Below are 22,375 nucleotides of genomic sequence, written 5' to 3'. Positions count from 1 at the left end.
TTCACTGTGCTTTCTTCATGCTGCTCACTGAAATCAACTTGTTATGAACACGATTAAATTTCCATTTCCATACTACTTTTTACCATAGATCGTTCAACATTGCAAACCATAGTCTGTGTGACTTGTACCCAGGATAAAATTTGGTACACAAATGCCTCAAGGGACATCAATGTACGCCATTTAGGATTTTTTATTTCAGTTTTATGTAACAGTTTTTCCTCGAAGTCTTTCATTTTTGCATCCTATCAACAACTTGGTACATACTGTAGCCTAAGGAGACTGAGATACACTTACACTACATACAGGTACTGACTGGGTGTCTGCATCATTCATGGGAGACAACATGCTCTCTGTTGTCTTGTTCAAATTTATCAAGTGTTTTTGAGTAGTCTCCTCATTTCCCCGTCCATTTACATCTGTTTTGCTCTTGATACCCATGTTGTGGTTGTATCAGCTTATACCCAGTGTCCAACGTTTTTGGACTGCTTTCTCTTCTCTTCTCTTCTCTTCTCTTCTCTTAAATCTAAAGGGAATGACAGTTTCCCTCTGGATCCATCAGGTCCGTTTATTTCACGATGTTCCCCACATTTTTGCCCACTAAATTCACTATTGTCCTGACAGCGTAGCGGGGCAAAAAAAGCGCTTGGCTCCTGTTGTCCTCATCCTACCTCCAACATATCATACTGATTTATGGCGTACATCGCGTGCCTGACCCCGCTGTTTGTGTGTGTGTCTGTGGCGGATAATTTGTGTGTGTGTGTGTGTGTGTGTGTGTGTGAAAGCTCAGAGCCCGGCCATAAGTGAAAACGTATGAAAAAAAAGAAGAAGAACAGCAGATTAAAACAAAGTGAGAGTTGCAAGGCTGAGAGGGCATGTGTGCACTGGGCGAGAGTAAAGTGTGTACGTGTGTGTGTAAAATAAGTGATGTAGAATATGCGCAATGTACATGAGTTCACAAAGCAGGCATGACTGAGCAACTAGCTCAACCACTCTCTATTCGCTTCAAATGTACTCATTCACTGCGGATTTGCCTCTTTTCTCTCTCACGCACACATATGGACACACTGTCTATGTGTGTTTGTGCCCGTGTACACGCGTGTTTCATGCGTGTGCACGTGTACACGCGCGCATCGCTACACTAGACTGGGGTTTGGCAAAAAATGAAGTCGTAGAATAATAAATGAACGCGTCAACGCCTCGTAATCGTACATCCAGGCGAGCGTATTCTAATTAAAGATTCCACCTGTAGGATTTCCTCATGAATACATTACTGTGAAATTAGCTGTGATGACACTCTGTTATCTGTGAAATTAGTTATGATGACGCTTTGTTAATTCTCTTCTTCGCTTATTCGGTTCTTTGTCTTTTGTCAATTTGAGCTATATTTCCCTTTAATCGTGTGCTTGTGGCTGCACATGTTTCATAAAATGCTGATTCCTGTGTCGGTCCTGTGCCTGGAAGGAGAGTGTGTTGTCACTATAGTAAAAGGTAAAAGAGAATAGACCACAATGGAAATTTAATGGCCTTAATGGAAATAAGCCTTTGAACTTTTTGGGGTTTGTGCTTGATCATTTATGTATAAAAGCGAGCGAGAAAGAGAAAGAGACAGAAATATGGAGACAGGAAAAACACAAAGTCAGCATATCGCAGACACACACTCACTCACACTCACACACACACACACGCACTGTACAGCTGTGTTGACGTCGGCTCTGTGAGCTGTGTGATATCCAGACATGCCCACAAGGCCCAGTGCATCCTGGGACATGTGTAGAGGAGGTGACGTGACGTGAGCCTCTTCTGGTTGGACGTGGGCTCTGCTGCTTTAAAAAAAAAAAAAAAAGAAAAATCACCAAAGTTGGGTGAAAGCCTCATTGGGCCTCATTCAATCGCACATGCATTTGAATCACACGTATGAACAGATTTCATCTTAAATTATGCTTATTTGGCTTTTTTTTTATTTGGTTATGACTCATTTGAAAAGAATTTTATGGTCAAACTCGCTCAAGAGATTTAGTTTTTGAAGGCTGTTTGCTAAAATGGTTTGTGTCCTAAAATTAGCAATCACCATTGATTTATTAATTTTTTTACCAATATGACCAATTTTGAATGTATGCCATTCTAACAATGTTGAATTATCTATAAAGACCTTCAGGCAGTGAGACAAAGCTGACACTTTGAGAATGGTGTATTTGGTGCGACTGGATTATTGGATTACATGGGTATGATCTTTCAGGACACACAGATGCGTTTGGGGAGAGGGATGAATGGGTCATGATTAGGAACTTCAAGGTGCGATCACACCTACAGTTTGTTTTCTTCGGTCCAAACCAGAGTAGATTCTAGGGGAGCGTATCTATGTTCCCAGGGTCCTATGTTTAACCCTAACCCTAACCCTAACCCTAACTAACCATATTAAGCGAATACAGAGCTGGGGAAGATATTTTTCAGGTTCCAATTATGTGCTATATAGAGCTGGGGAACATAGGAACCTGGGAACATAGGACCTTGGGAACATAGGACCCTGGGAGAGCACATATGTAGAACTGGGGAACATAGGACCCTGGGAACATAGGACCCTTTGTCGTGTTCCCATTATGTGCCATATAAATCTGGGGAACATAGGACCCAGGGAACATAGAAATGACTCAGATTCGGGACCTTGTAACTTTAGTGAAGCATTGTCTGCACTCTTTGCTGTCATTTGCCTTCTCTGGTGTTCATACCTTGATGAAATAGCTGTATCAGTCCAGACTGCGATTTTCCCTGAGTTCATTTTGTTATGCTAGGCTTTCCAAGCATGAGGAACTGCTGGCTTTCAGATGTCAATATCTGTCTCCTTATACCCATAAACCCTTGTGTTTTGGGGTTGTTTCCTGTACTTGGTTGGATTGCCTTCTCACTCCTAACACACCGCACCACAGTTCTCTTGTACAGGACAGAGACTTACATTTTCAGGTGTCTCGGTGTGGTTATTTGGTGCTGCCCCAGTTCAAATGGCATTGCTCTCACCTGGCCAAACAAACAGAACTAGAGGAGTAAACACTCCAGAGTTCAAATAAACAGCTCCAAACATGCTCGGTGTGAACCAAGAGTGATCCTTATTGGGTCTGCGTAATACACCACAGCCACAACTTTAAAGGGAGACTTGCTGGTTTCAATTCCAATCCAATGTCAAAGCACTTCTTCTGTATTGAGCCTTGAGCCTGCCAGTGTGCAGGGCCCAGATGACACCGCACTCCCAGCATCTGTAGTTTCTTACCATGTTGTTCTTTCCTCAGTGCCCATTACTCCTGACCTGACATTTTGAAAATTATACCTCTCTTTGCATTCACATCAGCGAATAAAACTTCTGTTTTGGAATTTGACAATTTCTTCTTTTTAAAACCCTTCTTTTGTGGTAATTTTGCCAGTTACCGGTTCACTGGACCAGATCCAATTTGTGCGTATTTACACTCTTGTGAAGAATAAAAGTAAAAAATAATTTAAGAAAAGTTTTGTGAATGAGGCCCATTGCCTCTAAAAAGCCAACTTCTCATGAAATGTGAAAAAAACACAATTAAAAAAAAAAAGCTTTTTTGAAACTATACCATTTTTTCAAACTTGTCATGGATCCTAGTCATGAAATTACTGCACATAAGGGGGACGATAGAAAACTTTCATCTCTCTAAAATGCGGCTCTTCACATCTCGGGTTTCAACACACGCACACACACACACACACAGTGTGTTTGCACGTGAATAATCAGCAAGCCATGTTTAATACATGATATCAACAGAGGAATGCAAAGCAAACGGATGCAAAGACAGCAGCATGCCAACACTGCTCACCATAACGTGACAACATGGGGGGGGGCAAACAACAAACATACCAACACACACATACAAACATACGCACACACACACACACACACACACACAAACATACTGAGCAAACATACACAGAGACATGAAGACACACACATAAACATGAAACGAGAAACAGAATGCGTGAGCAGGATGTTGGGAAGCGCTCTGAGGCATAAATTCAGAGTGATGAGTGAGTGTGTGTGTGTGTGTGTGTGTGTGTGTGTGTGTCACAGTTAGACATAGGGTTCAGTGACTAATGTGTGTTGTGTTGTGTGAGCAGTCAGGTGCCAGCTCCACTCAAACTGACGAGGATAGAGAGATCAGATAGGAGACAAAGGGATGAAAGCACGGATGGATGGATGGATGCAGGGAGAAAAATCGTGTTTTATTCATCGCAACTCAGCAGGGATGGTGACTGTGCTTTTTATTTACAACAACGCAATGCATTATTATTAATGCTACAGCATCATCAATATATCATTCCCGGAATATAGAAGTCGGTGCTATAACATATGGCGTCAGAAAGATGAATTCTATACAGAGTCCCAGAATAATGTTGCTCTATGAAATAAAAGTGAGAGCCAAGCAAAGTTTTATAAAGTCACCATCTTTCCTCAAGGCTTTGACTATTACAAATTATTGCATAACCATTTCAACTGGGAATTAAGTGACACAGAAAATGATTGATAGTTCTACATTCTAGGACTTTTTAATGAACAGCAGTTAACTTAAGTCCTTAAAAGAGCATTAAGTAATCAGGTTTCTGCACAGTATACGGTGGCCTGTAAGTGACAAAATTCATAAAGTCAAAGATTCACAATAGAGGTGAGTAAGCTAGATAATAGAGCAGAGATCCAACAGAAAGAGGTAATGTGTCACGATGCAAACTACTGTACTGTACTGTACTGTACTGTACTGTACTGTACTGTAGTATTAATGCTGTTTTGTCATTTGCTTTCTTGGCTTGGTAACAAAGCTTTTCAGGCTTGAAATTCCAGTGGGTGGGGAGTTTTTGTTCCAAAGCTATTGGCCAGAAAGTGACTTTTGAAAGCCAGAAATCTCAGCGCTTGGCTGAGTAATCGTTGAGTCATTGATAATAATCAACAATATCAACCCCTCGCAGATATATATAGTCTTTGTTTTGCTATGGGTTAGTAAAAATCTTACTTATTGCACCTGCAACTTTAGTCCACATATAAAAAAGTAAGTTTTATTAATTAAGTACATTTTTGTTTCAGTTTTATTTCAGGTGCTGTGATGCATGAAGCTGCTGCTCATGCCTATGAGGTGCCATATAGGACATACAGTATATGAGCATATAATATGTGTTGATGAGAATATTTCAGTGGTGAATGTGAAAGGTCTTACTAGTGCGTGTGTGAGCAATTTCACTTTTAATAGTATATGTGAGAGTGGTTTAGTGGGGAATGTGAGAGGTTTTCAGTAAAGTGTGTGTGAGTGTTTCAGTAGTTTATGTGAGCGGTAAAGTAGTTATATGTACAAGCCAAAATTTGAATTATGTCCTATACGGCCCCTCATACATACCTGTCCTTTCTCATCAATATAGTTACCGAGGCCTTCTAGCTGTCCCAAAAACCAAACTAAGGGTGACCGAGCTTTTTCAGTTGTAGCTCCCACTCTCTGGAACGGTCATAAAAAACGCTGAGTCAGTGGATAGTTTTAAGAAGCTTTTAAAAAACTCACTTGTTTCGTAAGCACTTTGTTTTGTAATGTGTGTTTGCCCTCTGTGCTGTTTTTATTTTGTTATGTTCTGCTTTTCTGTTTCTAACTTTCTTTTTCATTTTCTATTTTTTAATGTTTTCATTGTACAGCACCTTGTAACTCTGGTTTCGAAAGGCGCTTTATAAATAAAGTTTACTTAGAAAAAACAAGATTTAACAACAGACAAACGCTGAAAACATAACTAAAACTATAACTAAACTACACTACTACTACATCACACTGAGCCTCTGTTGTCTTGACCAACTCAAATTAAATAGAGGCAATGTCTGCATGTAGTTTTTGCTTCACTAACGTATAACCAGATGCGAGTATAATCAGCTAATGTTGCACTAGCACGTTAGCTAACTATTCAATTGGAAGCGGGTTTGAGGAGAGAGAAGAGTCCCTCCCTCCGTCTGAGAATTCACTCGTTCCCCCATCCATCTCCATCCACTAATACCGGTTCGGATGCTCATTTTGCCGGCAGACGTTCCGACTTTTAATAATATAAAGCGGCGGATTTGCTGTCTGTCACCGCGAGCGCTAAGTTTTTAATCTGAGCAGCGGCGAACTGCGGGCTCAGAATGGAGAGGTGGAGTGTGTGTTGTGGTGTGTGTGTGTGTGTGTGGGGTGGTGGGTGTGTGGGCAGAGCTGGGCCAGCAGAGCTCGCCTCCTCTCCAATCAAACTCTGTTGACCTCACTTCAGTTCAGTCACACTGACAAAACCCATTAGCCGACACATGAACACAGGCACACGCACACAGGGCCATAAACACACACACACACACATACATGTACACTGTATAGCCTACATTGCACTGACACATAACTCAAAGATACACTGCACACATACAGTATGCACACACACACACACACACACTCACAGTGATTAAAGACATAACATTAGAGTCAGCAGAATCTCTCTTTGGACACAAGAAGGGTGAGTCAGTGAGGCAAGTATGACATAATCACACACACACACACACACACACACAAACACATATAAAGGGGAGAGTTGAGTCACAGCAACCTAGAGCCGCTGAGGTGAAACGGAAGAAGATCCATTTGAACAAGGAATGTGATTTTTCTGAGGTTTATGTGTGTGTGTGTGTGTGTGTGTGTGTGTGTGTGTGCGTGTGCGTAGGTGAGTGTGTGTATGTGTGTGCTTTTTTTGTGTGCTTGTGTGGGTGTGTGTGTAGTTGTACCTCTGTCCTGCTGAGGACACGATAATCTAAAATGAGCACTTTGTGAAGTGGAAAACTTTCCTCATGGTAAAAAAAGATTAAGGAAATGTTCCCATATTTTAAATGTATTTTAATTGTATTTTATTTGAATTTGCCATTTTTAATGTGAATTTCATTGTGTTTCTTTTGCATTTGCACAAAATGGGTTATATAAATAAAGGTTTATCAACTGATTGATTCACTGATTGATTGATTGATTGATTGATTGATTGATATGAGAAAAGTCACTTTAACAAGTGGTAATTATAGGTTAAGAAGTTTATATCAATTTGCTTATAAGTTTAGTACAAATGTGTCTCAAATATGTGTAGTATATACAAATGTGTGTATATACTGTGTGTGTGTGTGTGTGTGTGTGTGTGTATGTTTTTGTGTGTGTGTGTCGCTTAATTGTACCCAATGCAGTTTGTACTACATCTGACCTCCGTGTTTCCCTCGCTGGCATTTTGCTGGTATTTGGAGAGGTCATGCATAATAAACTGAACCCACTGACCAAATGTGTGTGTGTGTGCGCGTGCATCTGTGCGTGTGTACCTGCATGTGTGTATGGTCGTGTTTGTGTAAAGAGAAGAAACGGAGAGCGAAGCCAGACAGTGGGAGGAGAGAGATAACGAACGTTACATGAAGCGAACCTTCTGGAAGTTTTCTGCATTATTCAGTAAGCAGGTGGTGTTTTCAGGTTGGATTAATGGGGATGCATCCCCCTGTTAAAGCTGCACTGTGTTAACCTGGATCTAGCTGTGTGAGCTGCACATGTACACATTGAAGAAAACAATTCCACCCTAAAATACTTTAATACTGTTAAAAAGTCACCACTGGCGATGTACCTTGCATTTCTGGGCCCACTTTGTTGTTTGGTGGTGTATTTTTTCTTATTCCCACGAATAAGATCATCATAGAACAAAATAACTGGCCAAATGTAGAAGATGTGATGTCATGACAAGATCCAGAACATCAGTGGTAAACATCAGGTTTTGGTGTCAGTCCCTCAGAATCAAAGAGCGATTTTGCACCAAGAGACGTTCAACAACCATACAGGGAGAAATCCATCGTAGAAGAGGCAGAGAGACCAATTTCTCCACTGACAGCAGCCTCAATAGACCAGAATGCAATGCAGCCACAAGACATGTTGTCAACTAGAAGAACTCTCTTGCTCTTACTATCACTTAGAATTATAAGGTTCTATCTGCCTTCAGGATAGTTCTGAGATATTGAGCTTCAAAGTTTTCAGCATCCATTGAGTTAAATGGAAAAAAGTAACACCACACAGATGTCAACAGGCACTCATAGAATAGGTTCATGCGACTAACTCAGTTTTGACAAAAAGGTCAAGATAGAACCTTATAATACCAAGGTCATTTACTATTAGTCTCTCCACCACAGCTGAATGCAACAAAACCACATCGGAAACCACTGTGACTCCTAATCGCGACCATCAATTAGCAAACAAATACATAGCGTGAAAACTAATGTGAGAAATATTTGCTACAAAATATGTGTTACTAATGTCAAGATATTTTAAGATATTTATCACTAATGTCAAAAGACACACACTATGGATCGAGTTGTGTCCATGCATAAATTCATCGATGATATTATGAATTCATGATATCTGGTCCAATTTTGACGCATCATTCATGGGGGACGACATGTTTCACTTGTCAGTAAAGAACTACCATTGTATACATTCAATACTTTTTGGACTCAAATAGAAGATTATATATTGTGTAAAACTAATCATAATATTAAAATAGAGTGTAAAAATGTCATTTCACATTTTGAACTGGATAAATATAACGATGAATGAATTCACTGTAAACTTATTGATTTTATATGGTAAATTTCACATCCATAAATGTAAAATAACAAAAGTTACCCCCAATTTCATTAGATTTTTGTGTGAATTTAATGAATATATTAAGACCCTCAAACTTATAAACACAAAAAAAAAGTAATAAAACTGTCAAATTGTACAGTGAACTTATTTTTTTTATCATAATTTTATAGTTTAAGTTTATTTATCCCAACTCTGTTTTTTTTGTTTTGTTTTTTGAGTGATTAATTGTTATTATTAATTTGTTTGTTATTTAAATTCATATTCTTGTTTCTTTGTATATTACTCTGCTGAGCACAGGTCTGCATTGTTTGTATATTTGAATGACTGAAAAAAAAACCAAAAAAAAAAAACTTGTCAGTAAAGAACTTCTCTGTGTGAACCCCTCAGAGTTCACAATGCGGTTTTTTGTTCAGAGGGATCTGAGCTTGTTTGCGGTCCTGGACTGTATATCTAAATGGGTAAAGCGACTCACGAAAACCTGCAGACGTTTGGCATTCGTTTCCCCCGCTAATGCTCCTGTGAAGTACTTTAGATAAAAGCATCTACCTAAATGGCTTATGTTATGTTTAAAGTGAGTGAGTGAGTAAGTAAAAAAAAATGCTGGCTAACGACTACAGTGAGTGTGTGTTTCTGTTTGTTGTTGTTTTGAGGAGAAGGGTGGGAAGTGGCACCGGCAACGTTTTTTTTTTTTTTTGGGGTTGGGTTGAGTGTGTGAATATGTCTGTTTGTGCGTGTGTGTGCTTGTGTAAGAACATTTGTATGTGTACATGTATATACAAGTGTGTGTGTGTGTGTGTGTGTGTGTGTGTGTGTGTGTGTGTGTGTGCGTGCGGTGCAGATGGCTGGAGGAACCGGCAGCCAGTGGCTGGTGTCAGAAAGGATCTCATCAGAGATTGGGGGCGGTGGAGGAAGAGAGGGAGGGAGAGGAAGTGAAGGAAGCAGAGGGATGGAGATGGAGATGGAGATGGAGGAGGGGTCGCAGTGCGTCCGTCCCTCCTCTGCCTCCCTCCTGCCCTACATCCCTCCTTTCCCTCCTCGATTGCTTCCTTCCCTCGCATCCTCTTCCCTCGTTTTCCATTGTCATCTTTGCTTTTTTTTCCCACCTCTTCTCTCCATATCTATAGGAGAGAGGAGTATTGGATTACAGTAATATATTTGCAAAGATATTAATCTGTTACAGTTACTGCGAAAACAGGTGATAGTTGTTGGTTAACTCAAAAACACGTTTGATGGGAATTTAGATTATAGATTATAGACATTAAATAATATAAATAACAGTGAAATGACAGTGCTTTTACATCATGATAATAACACACAATATTACAGTCTATAAATTGGAATATGTGTTATTTTTAACTGAATATTCTATGTGTTTTGGAAACAATGCGTCCCCAAAGTTACTAAACAGATTAATTTACTCAGTTTTTAATGAAGTAATCAGTAATCTGTTACTTTTTATTATTTCTGTTGCCTTTCATCTACTATTGTCCCTCCATCCTTTCACTGATGAGGAGAGGCAATAGAGGTAGAGATGGACGATTCCAAATTTTTTGGAGTCGATTCCGACTCCTTGTAATGGAATTGATGGAATCGATTCTAAATCAATGATAATGATAATGAATGATAATGATAATAAACACAAAATTGTAAGTTTTACGCTGGTTGGCATTCAACCACTGAGCCTTGAGTTTCTCCCTCCCCCCTCCTCACTTGTTGTGAAATGGATCAGACCAAGGCAATCAAACACAGATTAGTATCGATAGACCTAAATCAGAATGAATTAATTAGAACTCTGTTTAAATTAAGCAGTTTCTTTGATTCCAGAGTTTGGAGTCGAGACTGCAACGGGAGTCGACTCCAATTCCGTTTATTAGTAGAATCGATTCTTTTGGGAGTGGACTCTCCATCCCTGAATCGAGGTGGATAGAAGACAGAAGGAAGGCAAAATAAAGAAGAAGCTGCAGTTGGAAAAGAAAGTTGAGAAAGGCATAAGAAGAAGGAGGAGGAGGAGGAGGAGGAGGAGGGGGGGGGGGGAAGAACACCAGGTTTTTTTAATTCCCCCGTCTTGTTTCCCCCCCACCCCGCTCCGCTTTCTCACGCCGTTACACCATCGCTCGCTTATTCTTCTGTGTGCACTTAGCGTAAGTGACTCTGGACAAGAAATGCTTAAAATGTAAATGTCTTCTGTTTTGCTCTCCGACGGAGTAGAACAACAATGGGCTCAGCTTCTCGCCTCTGGCTAGAAGCTCTGTTTTTGGGGAACCGAAGCAGAACACAGCAGAGCTCTCTGTGTCTCCGTGTGTGTGTGTGTGTGTGTGTGTGTGTGTGTCTAGATCCGTGTGTATGTGCACACACATCCAAGTTTTTTTTTTGCGATGGCCTGACCAATCGGCTCAACTTTTCAACTTTTCAACAGAAACTTAGTTTAAACAGAGGTTGGCCATAGGGAGGGAGGGAGGGAGGGGAGGAGGAGGGGGGGGGGGGGGAGTGAGGTGGGAGATAAAGAGCAACAGAGATGAAAGGATGAGACAGAAAGCTGGGGAAAGAGGCAGGAGAGAACAACAGTGGAAGCGATGCTCGGAGGTAGAGGGGGAGGAAAAAGGGAGAGGAGGGGAGAGACAGAGAGAGAGAGAGAGAGGGGGAGAGGGAGAGCAAACAGAGACGATGGAAGTAAGGAGGACATGAGGTTAGGGGATGGGAAGAAACCGAGAAGAACAGAGGCTGGAGGAGAGGAGGGGAGTGAAAAGCGGCGGGGGCAGAAAAGAGAGGGGTAAACAGAGCAAGACAAGGCAGAAAAAACAAACTATCAACAGTTCATTATTCATTCTTTCCTTCTCTCTCTATCCCTGTTTGCTCTGTCTGTTTTCTCCGTCTCCTCTACCTCTACCTGCCTCTACCCCCCCGTTTTTTTTTTTCTGTCTCTCAATTCATTTAAATTCAGTTCAGTTCAATTCAATTCAATGTGCTTTATTGGTATGACAGTTTAAAAACAAACAATATTGCCAAAGCATGTAACGAGAAATTAATCATCAGTTAACCAACATTTCAGAAAAGGAATCCCATCCCCTCCCATGTGTCACTGTGTGTGTGTGTGTGTGTGTGTGTGTGTGTGTGTGTGTGTGTGTGTGTGTGTGTGCTGCCCCCAGTATTTCTGTGTTTGTGTAATTTGTGTTTGTGAGGTAAAATCAATCTGAAAATATAATACTAGCCATTAAAAATAGAGCTTTTCGGGGAATATACATTCTCTCTCTCACTTCTGTTCAATTTCAATGATGATGTATTAATTAATTAATTAATTAATTAATTAATAACTTTAGGTTCTACATTATTATTATTCTTACAAGATATTAGTTATTATTGTACATCATCACTTAAAAAAAAATGTTACACCCCTTAAGAAGTAATAATAGCCAGTTAATGTAGTAATGTAGTAATGTGATATTACAATTCATTACATTAACAGGTTATTACATTTTCAATCCATTTAGAGCAGTGGTTCTCAACGTGGGGTCCGGGGACCACCAGGGGTCCTTGAGGGGGTTCCAGGGGGTCCCCAGCAAATTGATGAATTGTTAAATTCACCATTATTTCACTTACAAGACGTGAACACAATTAGAGAATTTAGAAGAATGACTATTTTGATCTTAGTTTCACTGTCATCTCTCTACCTACAATACAGATATTCGTGGAATTCTGGACAAAATCATATCTAACAATACAAATATTCTCAGATTTGGGTCCAAGAGAAAATATCTCATCAAATGAGGGTCCGTGGACCTAATGTGGACTAAATTAGGGTCCTTGATATGAAAAAGGTTGAGAATCACTGATTTAGAGGGATATTTTATTACATTATCCAGCAGCTGACATTATCAGACATTGTCAGGTCTGGAGCCACATGGCATTCTAATTTTTGTTGTATCTTCCCAGAAGCTGAAATGATTTTTCTTTTTGTTGTTGTTGTTGTTTTGTCTGAAGGCTATACGGAGCTGGTAGAGGTCGGCCTCGGGACGCTTCTCTCTGCTCTGCCCTTGGTTATTTGTGATGGAAGGAGAGGGGGGTCGCTTTTGATTTTGAGATGTTCATGAAATCGATTGCTCTTTTTAGAACATTAACCGAAGAGGGAACGGTCCCAGTTCTGCTCACCACAGTATTTGGGTTTTTTTCCTTTGAACTTTTAGGCTTCAGTTCACACTGGAGCTGGTATTGTTCCAATTCTGATTTTTTTCTGAATCCCAGATGAGAAAGAGTCTGCAGCTCAGATCACAAACCCGAACCCTAGCAGCTGAATTCATGAACGTTAATTCTCTCTCTTGTTGCTTCTCTCTTCTTTGTGTTGCTTCTCTCTCTCTCTCCCTTTCCCTAATTTTTGGTGTCACTTTGCTGAACAAGCAGCCAATCACATCTGGCTCTTGATCAGCTGCTTCCGGGATGGAAGCCGCTGAAAATATTTTTTTTTTAGAAAATCAGTTGGTGATTTCCCGAGAGTAACAAGTCTGTTTTGAAAATGTAGCGAGTAGAAAGTACAGATTTTTCTTTTGAAATGTAGTCAGTAAATGTAAAAAGTCTTCAGTGAAAGAAAAACTTGAGTAAAGTACAGATACTTGAAAATCTTACTCAAGTACAGTAATGAAGTATTTTTACTTTGTTACATCCCACCTCTGAATCAATGTGAACAGCAAAAACCTGCATGGAGTTGAGTGGGTTTTTTTTATTCTGATCTGGACCATATAGATATGTGGTACAAAATTGGATCCTGAGACATGTGAGCTACACGCAACTTTTATTTGAACACTCATATTGATATTGACAATAAGCAGCATGGCTGAGCCAGTGTTAACATTAAAGGCAGAGAGATACAACAATGGAAAGAAAGCAAAATAGCCAACATGATTGGTGTTTGGGGAAAACTTACATATGTAACAGACCTAAATGTGTTTGAAACGTGTCCTAGAATAATTATATGAACAGGCATTCAAAGAATTCAGATACACACAGCAATTCGAAACCGAGCATCATTAGAAACCCCCCCCCACCTCACTACCATACTGAATTATTGATTCGAATATGTTCATCCAGATTCAAATCGGTACATCAATGAAATTTCCTGCAGAACTGACTTTCAGTCCTAGATAAGCGCGTGAATGTGAGCGCTCGGTCTCATCGGAGCCCGGCGTGAATCTAAAATCTGTTTCCCCCTGACGTCTGAAGCTTTTCTGTGATATCATGCTTCTGTTTATTCCGCTCGACTGTCTAGAGCTGGAGATGATCCAGTCGCCGCTGCAGGCTCCTCTCCACAGCCCGGCGGCAGCAGCAGATCATCGGCGAACAGGAGGCGTTTGATTTTTGTAGATTGAGGCCAGAGGCTGCGGAGTCTTCACGAGGTTTTTTGCCAATTCATCAGTGTAAATGTTGGAGCGGGGGTTTGGACTCGGGGCCCTTGCCCTGCGTCGTCCCACAACACTGGGGGGGAAGAAGTCTGTTCTTTTATTCTGATAGTAAATTTGTTGTTTGGGTACATTGTTCTGATGAGACCCTTCATGCCAAATTGAGTCCAAAGCTTGCTCAAAATCTGTAAAACGGGAGGAAATTTGGGATTTGTTTTGATTAACATGGTTTTCTATGAAGGTGTGGAGGGTGTTAATATGATCTGATCTGCACTATTTTGGTGAAAATCCAATTTGGCGTTTCCTCAGGATGTTCTCTGATTAAAGCTGCAGTAAGCGATACCCGACCTTATAACCAATCCTGAAACTAATGTGTGCTTTGTGGAGATTTCATTAAGACATAATGACATAAACCAACATCCACACAGCAGCTGCTTGCTGCTTTCTCCTGTAGCTTTCCAAGTTTTTTTTTTAAGCTAGCTTGGCACCTCCCTTGCTGTTCACCCCCTCCATTTCCTGAAAATGTCCATATAATTAAACACTTGCTGCCTACCTCCTCACTTGTCACTGTGGTAACCTTCAGCTGGAGAAAGGTCTGGCAAAGCGAGACCGGTAACCGCTGAGACTTCTCCGTAGCTTAGCTTAGCGATTAGCCTTTATGCACCGTGCTTTGCAATGTTTGTCCTTGGTAGGCCTCCGTAGTGCAGTGGCTTTGCTGTGTGTTATTTACAAATGTGTTGCAGTTTCTGTCACCCTCTAGCACTCAAACTACCGGAATTCTATAACTACTAGAATGGCCATAGCGGTCATTCTAACCGTTCATACATTATTTGCATATAATTTCAATAATCAATATAAAATCTAAGAATAAATGGATCTGTAATGTTAGGATAGGTAATAATAAACATCAGGACACAAAATTTAAATTCTAATGAATATGAAAATGTATTGGTTAATCGACAACCACAGAACCTGCCATTGTAATTACAGATACAAATTCGAATTAGATCAATATTCTATTATTTTATTTGTAAAATAAAAACAAATTCATTCATCCTTGGAACAATAACTTATAAAAAAACATCACCAATATGCATTTCAATGCATAGTAAAAACCTTTATGGACACTTACAGCAGACACAGACAGAATGCCTCTTTAATAGTACGGGTCAAATTCATCACCACTTGGATTGGAGTTACTAGTCCTTCGTTCCAGATGACAGGGAAACACTCCACACTCCAAACTATGTTAAATAATTTAAGCAGGGCAGAGTGGAATATACGTGTGCTTCCATGCGGTATGACTGTTCTCTCTTTCCGTCATCTCTTTACCTTTCTATCTCCGTCCATCTCAACCTGTTTTTCTCTGTCTTACTTTCTCTCCACCTCTCTTTTCCCTCTCTTCCCGTTTTTTCCTCTCTTTCTTTCTTTCCCTTTGTTTTTCTCTGTCTCTTTCTCTCTGTCGTCCTGCTTCTGTGTCATCCTCGTTTTCTCCCTCTGTCAGTCCAGCTGTCAATGTGCTGAACTTTCTGACATGCTGCGTGTGTGCGTGTTAGTGTGTGTTTGTGTGTGTGTGTGTGTGTGCACGTGAAATATAAAGGATCAAAATACATTAGGACATCAGAGTGCAGCATTTTCCATTCAAACCCTGAGGGTAACTATGGCCTTCTACCAAAAACATGCACAAACACATCAAGGACACGTAAACATACAAACCGGAGCTAAAAAAGCACATGTACCACCACATACACATACAGTATACGCACACACTTTTGTACAAATACACACTGTCAAACACTCACACTCACACACACACACACATCCCCAAAGGAGCCGCACGCTAAGCAGTCGACACGCACTATCAGCGCTGTGACAGCAAGACGGACCAAGGTGCTAAAATGGCCGACATTACCACCTGTCAGATACACACACACTGCCCAAAGAAGACAGAGACTTAGCACACACACACACACACACACAGTCCCAGTGCCACAGAGTGTGTTAACAGTGATCTCCCTCTGCTGATCACACTTCCACACCATGGCAGACTCCGGCTGGCGACAGGAACCACTGGGATTAACAGGAACATGAAGCATGCTTGCCGTTTTTTTCCATGACGCATCGGTTAGCCAGTTGTTTTCACATAGCCATTCCACTAATGTGACATGAGTAGCATGGTGTAAATGTGATGAATACATTTTTTTTTTTTATGATAAATGAAGTTATGAGTAGTAGTAGCAGTTGTAGTAGCGGTAATAATAGAATTTTACTTGCAAGACAGGCAATGCTTTTGATGAGAAAAACATTACATGTCAAAACCATGCATCATTTACTAACTCTGATAAGGTTAGGTTTCTTTAAAGCAGTGATTCTCAACCTTTTTCATATCAAGGCCCCCTAATTTAGTCGACATTAGAGCCACGGACCCCCATTCGATGAGATAGTCTTCTGTCTGATCCAAATCTGAGAATATCTTTATTGTTAGATATGATTTTGTCCAGAATTCCATCACTATCTGTATTGTATGTAGAGAGATATCAGTGAAACTATGATCAAAACAGTCATTCTTCTACATTCTCTGATTGTGTTAAATTCTTCTAAATGAAATAATGGGTGAAGTTTAACAATTCATCAATTTGCTGGGGACTCCCTGGAACCCCCTCAAGGACCCCACATTGAGAATGACTGCTTTAAAGAGTAACTCAACCTCAAACCCATGTCTAAAGCCTATAACATCTAATGGTAAAGAGCATGCTACTGCAATTGCCATCTGTTATTGGCTGATCTTTGGTGCCAGGTGACGTCACCTTCTATAGAGCACAACAGGTGGTGGTGGCGGCACACAATGTACAATGATGGTCTTGTTTGTTTACGGTAATTATACTAATGTCTCTAAGTTAATATGGTAATGATTCATTGATGTTAAAATGCCACACGTAGCACCTTTAAACATTTTCTGTCAGGAGCCAAATGAAAAAATTTCGTCTCACTGTGGAACCCAAGCTTATTAAAATATCCTGCCATCATTTTTGCATGGTGACTCATCAAACGTAGGCTCATAAACCTGTAGTTTAAACATTAAGGTTTACGTGGTCCTTTGTGCACTGGGTAGGTTTCAGTGTGCTGAGTAAGGGAGGAGAGCATTTGAAACTGATACACCACAGAATAGTGGTGTGAGAAGCAGGCTTGTAATGAGAAGGTTGTTCCCAGATCAGCTGGGGAAAGTGAATAAGAAATCCCATCTCTCCCATCCCTCAGTAACTACTCTTTAGGTGCCCTTGGTTGAGCACTAACCCCCAATTGTTTGAGTGGAGCTGCTCAGTGCCTGCTAATAGAAAACTCTGGTTGCACTGGTCAGCTCCCGGGTATGAAAGTGTGCAACTTCATGAACATAAAAATGTGAAAAAAAAACAAAAAAACAACATGCATGCAACCCTCCTGGAGCAAATAAAGGTTTCAAACATAAAAATATTGAACATTTTCAATGATGCATGATTCTCAATGGGAAACGAAGCAAGCTCTCATAAACGGTTGAATATAACATTGTCATGTGCCAACAGCCTCAGAATCATCATCACATATAATACACAAATCAGGGTTCTTTCATCCGCTTTGTGCTGATTACTGTCCTCTGAAGGCATTACGCACAATGACAGTGATTACACTGAATGCTTCCCCTCATATCTGTGTGTGTGTGTGTGTGTGCGCTTATCTGACTGGCAGCCTCTTTTCAACTTCTTTAACTGCAAATTTACTAACGCAATAAAGCTGTAGCGCTTAAAGGGACGGGGAGTGAAATGAAAAAGAAATGTGTGTGTTTGTGTGTGTGTGTGTGTGTGTGTGTGTGTGTGTGTGCGCCTGCCTGCCTCCATGTATGTGTTTGTACATGGAGGCAGTGGTTGGGGGCCCTCCTACATTATTCACACTGATCCTAATTTTGTTTGGATGTTTACGTGTGTGAACTGGTGATGAGTGGATCTTTCAATAGAGAGCCTGATTGCTTATTAAGGAGTGTGTGAAGTGTAATCATGGGCAGGGCGGGGCTTGGGGCAGCGCGGGAATGTTTTAAGCTGTATTTATCCAGGGAAGATTGACTACCTACACTCATTCACATACACTCACACCTGGGAGCTGCACAGTACAACCACAGTCTTCTCCTGTTGGCGTCACAGTAGCTCCATCACAGCAGTTGGGGATTAAAGTTACAATATGCAACTTTACCTTAAAGTCACACTGAAATGAAAAATGACTTTTCCGCCTTTCTAGCTCATTGTTAACTATCATACCACACACCTATTTGACAATTTATATTAAAAAAAAATCTTGTATTTTTTACAACAAAATCTCATCACTTTTACTTCCTGGAAAATGGAAAAACTAGTGGTGATGTCAGTGTGTACCAGAAGGCATTCAACCAATGAAATCATCACAGATGTTTGAACAGTCCTACCCCTTCGCCCCTCCCATCAAATAAAACTCTGTCTCTCCTTAACCGATATCCCATTGGTTTACACTTCTGAATGATCTCTTCCCATGTTATGTCCCACCCCAACATCCTGTTTCAACAGGAAATACATCACATTAAGGAAGCAAGATGCTCTCAAAATGCCGTTTCATTGTGACTTTAAGGCAGTAAAGTGTATTGTTAGTCCCGCCCTCCTCCTCCTCAGTTGGGTAAGTTCACGCCCCAACACTTGTCACTCATCACGATGAGCTGTCTACCTTGAAACAGCATCTAGTCTGAAGCTGAGATAACGGCAACCATAAATCCACCACAGGCATTGAAGAAGCAGACAGTGAACATAGCCAATGTGCAATAAAAAAAACAATGTGTTTTTGGTCTTGTCTGCTGCATGTTAAGCTTAAGTCTTCTTTTGTTTCTTACTGCTTTCCACCATTGTTGTTATTGCTATGACCTCCCTGCAGTGTGGCTGGCAGACAAGAATAAAAGTCTGGGGGAAACACTGAATCCTTGAATTTATTTTGGCATGAAAATGGTCAAATTTAAAGATAAATTATAAAGATTGAATATCGGCACAAATATTGGCAGCTTCAGTCTAACAATAGCGGTATCGGCCTTCAACAACCTATACTGGCCAAACCATAATGTATGCAAAAACATATTTGAAACTGAAAAAAAGTGAGTGCATCACAGTGGAAATGCACCATATGAATAAAAACAAAGCGGCCTACACAAGATCGTAAATGCAAACTAATGCTGAGAACATAAGGCTGCTCCCAGATGTTGTATCCTGAAAACATCAACTTTCAGCAATTAATAAAAAACTAACTCATCACCAAAATTGGAATTACAAAGATTTCATCTGGCATTCTCTCTTCTGCTGACATGTGTCCGCCTCTGTGTTAACTGCAGGCTGCAGCAGAACATACATGTCACTAGGATGTGCTCTGTCTGTTCCTATCTCACGCCTGACTGTCGCCTATATGTTTCCACACTGAAATATAGATTGGCCAGCTGGAAACTCAATGAATTGGAGTGTATAGTGTACAAGCCTTTGGCTAGTGGCCTGAGAGGAAGAGGAGTGGGGGAAGGAGAGGAATATATAAGGAAAAATCACATGACAGAGGGGGAGAGAACTCTCATCCACTGCCAGGACTCTAACCTGTGGGTGAACTGTGGGGTGTAACAGTAATAGTTAGCCAGTCATACCAAATAGCGGCCAAAAGCTATTGCTTGCGCTGTAATGATGCTATATGTACCATGTAGCAGCTATATGGTACAGTGGGGGTCAAGGAAACATAGGTCATTGCTGGACAGAAGCACAAACACACACACACACTCAACAAAAAGAAGTTGCTGATATAAGCTATGTTTCCATCCAACTGTCAAGTGAATTTTACACAAACTTTTGAAATGTTACAAGAATTTTTTTTTTTGCCATCGGCTGGGTTGAAGCAAATAAATCAGCGTCCTGAATGTAAAAAAAATAACAAATAAAAACAGAAATGTCTTTCAAGAATTTATGAGTATTGAGCAAAATGTTATTGTTCTTTAGTGTTAGCTAATGTTGGCCATATTTCATACGTTCTAACAAGGATGAAAACAAAGAAATGGCAATATTTTAATGCACCAACTAATGGCCATACAACCACGATGAGCACCTTATACATCAGAGTGACGTGGGTTTGACATTTTTAGGAGGTTGTAGTGGACAGATACTCTTTCAGAATGTCCAAAACTACTGTGTAATGAGACTGAACTATTTCATTATGCTGATGATACCAAACCCTACGTTAAAATGGGGTTGCAACAACTCCGACAACTGTGCAAATAGCGAACGTAGAAACAGGATATCAATAATAATATATAATAATATAAAGCTATATACAAAAATATACAAAAATGACAAGTATCATAAAAGCTATATGTACATAATAACATAGGATAGAAATAAAAAATAAAAATAGCAAGGAATAGATAAAAAAGTAGAAAGGTGGCCAGTTATAAACAATTTTCTTTTTCTTCTTCCTAGACAAACACGCATACGTTTCTACTCTACTATGATCACGATCAGAAGGGCTACGACTCAAAGAGCAAAAGACGAGAGAAGAGAGAGCGCAGACAACAAAGACGTATGTACAGTCTCCGCTGTGAGATTCAGATCTTGCGTGTTTCTTTCATGTTTGAAGTCAGAGACTTGAAAGACTTGTCTGGCAAGGTTGTCAAGGTAAGTCATGTCACCTTGTCGTGTTGCTAATAAAGCACACTCGTTTATATGATGTATGAGGAGTGACAGTCCACACACGCTGGCACACACACACTCACACACACACACACACAGGAACTCGTATGTCTGCATATGTCAATGTATACACAGACACTGAGACACACACCGACAGGATCAGGATATCTGCAGGTTTCAGAAAGGAAAATTACAACTTTTTAATACTAATTTTAAAAACAAAATAAAGAATCAAAGCTGGAAAAACAAGCTTATATCTGACTAATCATAGCGAATGAATGTTCCGAACCTATAAATTGACAAAAAAAACATATTTTTAAGGCCTAAAATTTTGATATTTTTTCATATATGTAAGACTTTTTCAGTCTTACATATATATACATATGTATATATATGGCATCAGTATATGTCTGTGTGTGTGTGTAGTATGCATGTATATTTTTGTGCACGTGTATAAGTATTCAGTAAATATCTGTGTATTTACATGCTTTTAATTATTAACTCTCTGTTTCTTATCTGTAAAGCACTTTGAACTGCCCTGTATGAATTGTGCTATATAAATAACATTAACTTGACTTTTTAAACCCTGTAGATACACAAGATTTTTTTCATGTATATACACAATGACAGATACAGAACGAGAAGAAAGTCACCTTATGTTTGCATAAGCGGGTGAGAAACCTCACTTCTCCATTGCCTCCTCAACATGTTCTGTTAAAGAGAAAGACTGACAGAAGAGAAGGAGGGACAGAAGGAGAGTGAGAGAGAGAGAGAGAGAGAGAGAGAGAGAGAGAGAGAGAGAGATGGGACGACAAGGAGAAGCAGAAAGAAAGGCAGAGAGAAAGAATGGGAGAGAGAAAAGGAAGACACGAGAGAGATGGATGTTGAAGGTGACTTCCTTTCTATGTGCTCTACAAACTAGCTGACTGATTGGCATCTGTCAGTGTGAGTGACAGCTGCTGGCCCCGCCCCCTCCTGGGAGCTGACCCTCTGTTGTCAAACACAGAAACTCCTCCAGCAGACTCTTTCTGCTAGCTGGGGTTCCTTCCAAAGTCTTTTTATGTGATTTGTGACATATCGAATTAAAGCGGAATGGAAATTTCAATAAAAATGTACCCAATATCGCAAAAAAGGTTGTTTTTTTTACGCTTGCTTGGGGCGGAAAAGTTTTCTGTTGATAAAGCAGGCGTGCAATAAACTGCGATGAAAACACATTTATCAAATATGGACTTTGGATATTCTGGACTGTCTGTTTATATATTGTGGTTATATGGCCATTAGATGGTGTGTTACGATATTGCCGAGTGCATTTCTTTGGTTTCGTCTTTGGACAGCATGAAATATGGCCGACATTAGCGGAGACAAAAAACTAACAACTTGACAAATACTGATCAATTGTTGAAATACTCTACTGCTAATACTTATTATACTGAGGGCAAGAGATGGTTTTGCATGCGCACAAGATAGACTTCATGTTCTTGTCTCTACGAACCAGTAATCCCTTAAAAATAACCTTACATTTTCATTAATTTACATGAATTCAACCCTTAATTCATACAACATCCCCTTAAAAGGGGAGGAGGGGGAGGAGATCCCATTGACACCTCCTTAAACACCCCCTTAATCTTGACTC

This window comes from Centroberyx affinis, unplaced genomic scaffold (genome assembly GCF_046629955.1).
Source record: "Centroberyx affinis isolate AG114_WGS23_722 - 3 ecotype Tasmania unplaced genomic scaffold, CSIRO-AGI_Caff_v1 ptg004020l_1, whole genome shotgun sequence".
Classification (NCBI taxonomy): domain Eukaryota; kingdom Metazoa; phylum Chordata; class Actinopteri; order Beryciformes; family Berycidae; genus Centroberyx; species Centroberyx affinis.
This window is presented reverse-complemented; position numbering follows the sequence as displayed.